Source organism: Cucumis melo, chromosome 1 (genome assembly GCF_025177605.1).
Source record: "Cucumis melo cultivar AY chromosome 1, USDA_Cmelo_AY_1.0, whole genome shotgun sequence".
NCBI classification, from domain to species: Eukaryota; Viridiplantae; Streptophyta; class Magnoliopsida; order Cucurbitales; family Cucurbitaceae; genus Cucumis; species Cucumis melo.
Genome location: NC_066857.1, coordinates 22610271 through 22615803, shown reverse-complemented (window position 1 = coordinate 22615803; position 5533 = coordinate 22610271).

Here is a 5533-nt window from a genome sequence, read left to right as displayed (position 1 = left end):
CGATCTGCAACGCGTCGCCGCCCAAACGCCCAAAAGCCTCTGTCCACCGCCGCCCAAACGCTGTCCGCCGCCACCTGCACCCGCCGCCATCCACACCCGATCTGTTGTAACGCGTGGCCGCCTCACCCACTGTAACGCTGCCACTATTCATCGATAAGTCTCTTCACACATGAACTTTGAGTTTGTTACATCGATTTAATCTTTGTATTTAACTTTAATTTACTGTATGTTTAATACCTAATAATGGGTGGGTTAGTCTTTGTATTTAATTTAGAGATGTTTAATTTACTGTTTGTGGTTTAGTCTTTGTATTTTGTTAATACCTAATAATGGGTGGTTTAGTCTTTGTATTTAACTTAGAGAAGTTTAATTTACAGGTTGTTTAATGTGTGGTTTAGTCTTTGTATTTAACTTAGAGTTGTTTAATTTATTGTTTGTTTAATACCTAATAATGAGTGGTTTAGTCTTTGTATTTAACTTAGAGATGTTTAATTTACTGTTTGTGGTTTAGTCTTTGTATTTTGTTTAATACCTAATAATGGGTGGTTTAGTCTTTGTATTTAACTTAGAGAAGTTTAATTTACTGTTTGTTTAATGGGTGGTTTAGTCTTTGTATTTAACTTAGAGTTGTTTAATTTACTGTTTGTTTAATACCTAATAATGAGTGGTTTAGTCTTTGTATTTAACTTAGAGATGTTTAATTTACTGTTTGTGGTTTAGTCTTCGTATTTTGTTTAATACCTAATAATGGGTGGTTTAGTCTTTGTATTTAACTTAGAAATGTTTAATTTATTTGTGGTTTAGTCTTTGTATTTTGTTTAATACCTAATAATGGGTGGTTTAGTCTTTGTATTTAACTTAGAGAAGTTTAATTTACAATTTGTTTGTATTTAATTTAGAGAAGTTTAATTTACAGTTTGTTTAATGGGTGGTTTAGTCTTTGTATTTAACTTAGAGTTGTTTAATTTATTGTTTATTTAATACCTAATAATGGATGGTTTAGTCTATGTATTTAACTTAAAGATGTTTAATTTACTGTTTGTGGTTTAGTCTTTGTATTTTGTTTAATACCTAATAATGGGTGGTTTAGTCTTTGTATTTAACTTAGAGATGTTTAATTTACTGTTTGTTTAATACCTAATAATGTGTAATTTACTGTTTAAATATGTTTGGCTTCTATGGTAAAGATGTTTGTTTGGCTTCTATGATAAAGATGGTATTGATCTACATTTAAAGGGATTGATTTTTGTATGAATGAAATGTGATGTTTGAATGAAATGTTCATTGATTTTTGTAGCTTAATATTATAAATATTAAAGGGATTAGGCCAAAGAATGCAAAATTTTTAGGTTGAATACAAAGAGAAAAGAACATTCTTCAAAAAAGGGAAAAGAATTATTTGTGGGTTTGAAGACGAGATTCTGTTAAATTTGAAAAATGTTAACTCAATAAATTCTAATTGTTGTTGTGCATTCCCTCTCCTTCAAGCAAGTGACATTATAATCATAATCATATTTTAGTTATTAGTTTATACCTATATTTGATAATCATAAAGAGTTAGAACTTTATACCTATATTTGATAGTTTAGACATTATAATCATAATCATATTTTAGTTTAGACATTAGAATCATAATCATAAGAATACATAGATTTTGTTATTACTTTTTTTTATTTTTTTATTGGATCTCTATATTTACTATAGGCAAAAGGATCTCTATATTTTGTCTTTTGGTTTGAGATCGTAAAGTTTGAACTTAAGTTCGTTTATGTTTGGATCCTTGATTTGAGACTACTCTAAGGCTTGACGAAGAGTAAATTTGCTTGTTAGATTTTACTACTAGAACACTTAAGATAGATTAGGATTTCTTTGTTGATAGGATAGTAAGTTGCATGTACATAAAATATTAGTGATGAAGGTGTTAGTTCTAAACAATATATTTGTATTTAAATAATTAATTAAAATCAATAGTAATGAATAATTTGAATTACTATATTAATTAATTAAATTATATCATTTATATTTTGATGGGCTTAATTGAATTTATAAAAAACCTAATTTTGAAACTTTTCTCACAGTTGCCGTCGGTAAGCAGAAGTTTTCAAAACTTTTCTCAATTTTTCTATTCAATTGTCGTTCAATCCGCTGTCGTCAACCGAAAACTTTGTTGATTTTACAAGTCTTCTACTGTTCAACCCCCCCGCCGTCAACGAAAAGTTTTTTTTTAATTCTTTTGCCGTTCAACTCCGCTGCCATCAACTAGAATGTTCATGATATTTTTATTCTTCTGTCGCTCAACCGCTCGCTATCGATCGAAAAGTTTCCTATATATCAATTCTTCTGTTGCTTAATTGAAAATTGCATTGAATATTCTTTTTCTTTTTTACCATTCTCCCCAAGGTACTCTTCTTCACTGATTCAACCCACTTGCCCCCTTTTAAAACTAAAATGACATTGTCTTGGTTCTTCCAACAGGATTTTGGTTCGCAAGAAAGCTTCTTGACTTGAGGGGGACATTAGATGAAAGAAGTTGTTATTGATATGATAGTTTAAAGAAATTTGTTAATTATGAGTTATTTGGTTTGTCTCGTCAATGTAAATACCCCTAAATAGAGAAAATATCAATATCAAAACCATTTATGTTTCTTTTCCAGTGTTCAACTTTTAATAATTTTCATGTTTTGTTTGTTTGTTTCAAGTTAAACCTTCGTGACTTTAATAATTTTCATGTAATTGTAATGAAATGTCTAAATTGATTCGTCTATGAAAATTTAGGAATTAATTTTGATTGAGAGCAAGTAAGTTATCTTAGGATCTTTGAGTGACTTTCATAGATATAGTTTTTGTTTCTTCTTTTTATCTCATGCATTTTAGTTTTTTTTAAAAAAATAGTGAATTGTCTCAACTTTGTATGTATATTTTTTTATTATTTTAATGTTTTTGTATTCAATTCAGTTTAGAGAAGATTGAATGTTTTTTTTTCTTTTCATTTTTATGTTTTCTTTTACCAATTAAGAGTTTGGTTTGTTTATGTTTTTATATTTTACTTCCTTTTATTTGTAAGCAATCTCGTTAGTATAATATGTTTCATCTCATTGCTTGATATGCTTAGAGTAGCTTGAGTTAATCATAATGCTTACTTTGGTGATGCATTAAATGACTATCCTGCAGTTATGATAGTCATTCAAATACTTTGTTATTTGATTTTTTTTTCATTTTGTTAAGGTGATTTGTCTAATTAATTTCATATAATTAGGTTATTACACAATGGATAAGTCGTGGATGATAAAAGATAGATTATCTACGGAATATGAAGAAGGTGTTGATCAATTTATTGAGTTTACACAAAAACATTCAAGTGGCAGAACTTCTATGTCATGTCCATGTATTACGTGTGGAAATTGCAAAACACTTAATACTAATGAAGTTAGAAACCACTTATTAATCAATAGTATTAACCAAAGGTATGACAATTGGATTTGGCGTGGCGAAAACCTTACTAAGTATTGTCCAACAAATTTAGTTCCTGATACAGACTACAACTCTAAGAAACAATTTTTGGATGATAATGTTGATGACAATATGGTTGAAATGGTGGAAGAGGCACAACAAAATAGTGTACATGATCCCCAAAAATTTAAAAAGTTACTTACAGATGCTGAAAAACCTTTATATCCAAGCTGTGAAAACTTGACCAAGTTGGGTACACTAGTCAAATTGTATCACTTAAAAGCAAAATTTGAGTGGAGCGATACTAGCTTTACAGAGCTGTTGAGTCTATTGAAAAGTATACTACCTGAAAATAACGAATTGCCAACATCGACGTACGATGCAAAAAAGTTTTAGTTACTTTAGAAATGACGTATGAGAAGATTCATGCGTGTCCTAATGGCTGTTGCCTATACAGAAAAGAATTTGCTGATATATCTAATTGTCCTCATTGTAATGAGTCGAGGTGGAAGAAGCGTAAAAACTCGTCTGAAGTACAAAAAGGAGTGCCTACTAAAGTTGTTTGGTATTTTCCACCAATTCCACGATTTCAAAGGATGTTCAATAATCAAATACATTCGAAGAATTTAACATGACATGCAAACGAAAGATTGGTTGATGGAAATTTACGCCATCCAGCTGACAGTCTATCTTGGAAATTGGTTGATCATTTATGGCCTAATTTTGGAAGTGAGGAAAGAAACCTTCGTCTTGCTTTATCTACTGATGGAATTAATCCTCATAATGAGATGAATAGTAAATATAGTTGTTGACCCGTGATATTGACAACATACAATCTCCCACCATGGTTATGTATGAGACGTAAATATATGATGTTAACAATGTTAATTTCTGGGCCAAATCAACTGGGGTACAATATAGATGTGTATTTACCTCCTTTAATAGATGATTTGAAAATACTATGGAATGATGGTGTACCTTGTTATGATGGATATCGAAATGAGGTTTTCACATTAAAAGCAGTATTATTGTGGACTATTAATGACTTTCCTGCATATGGTAATCTGGCGGGTCGCACTGTCAAAGGATATTGTGCATGTCCCATATGCGACAAAAACACGCCTGCTATACATTTAAATTTTGGAAAGAAGATGGCATATCTTGGACATAGAAATTTTTTACCACTTAATCATCCATTTAGAAAATAGAAAAAGATTTTCAATAACGAAAAAGAGCTTGGAATAGCTTCCCTACCATTTTCAGGAGAAAGTATTTTTGAAATGTTTATGAATAATGATTTCTCTAATGACGAAAATTCATCAAGTACCAGAAAGAGATCAATAGGCTTTTCACGTAGTTGTTGGAAGAAGAAATCCATATTTTTTGAACTTGAATATTGGAAGAAGCTTCATGTTCGACATTGCTTGGATGTTATGCACATTGAGAATAATGTCTGTATGAACCTTTTGGGTACATTGCTCGACATTCCTGGTAAGACAAAAAATGGATTATAGTCCCGTCGTGACTTAGAACAATTAGGCATTCGTCCTAAGTTGGTGCCAAAGGTTGTGGGAAATAGAACATACATACCTCCAGCTTGTTATACGTTATCCAAAAGCGAGAAACGCACAGTTTGTCAATCATTGTCTAAAATGAAAGTTCCAGAAGGGTATTCCTCAAACATAAAAAATCTAGTGTCAATCGATACTTTAAAACTTACTGGGTTAAAGTCTCATGATTGTCATGTGCTCATGCAACAATTGCTTTCGGTTGCAATTCGTGGTGCACTACCTAAACACGTGAGAAATGCAATCACACGTTATGCTTGTTTTTTAATGCTATGTGTAGTAAGGTTGTAGATGTCGCACAACTAAGTGTCTTGGAACAAGAGATTGCAGTAATATTATGTCTGTTTGAGAAATATTTTCCTCCATCATTCTTCACCATAATGATTCATTTAACCATACATCTAGTCAGAGAAGTTCGGTTGTGTGGCCCTGTGTATCTTCGATGGATGTATCATTTGAACGTTACAAGAAAGTCCTTAAAGGATATGTTCGAAATCGAAATAGAACTGAGGGTT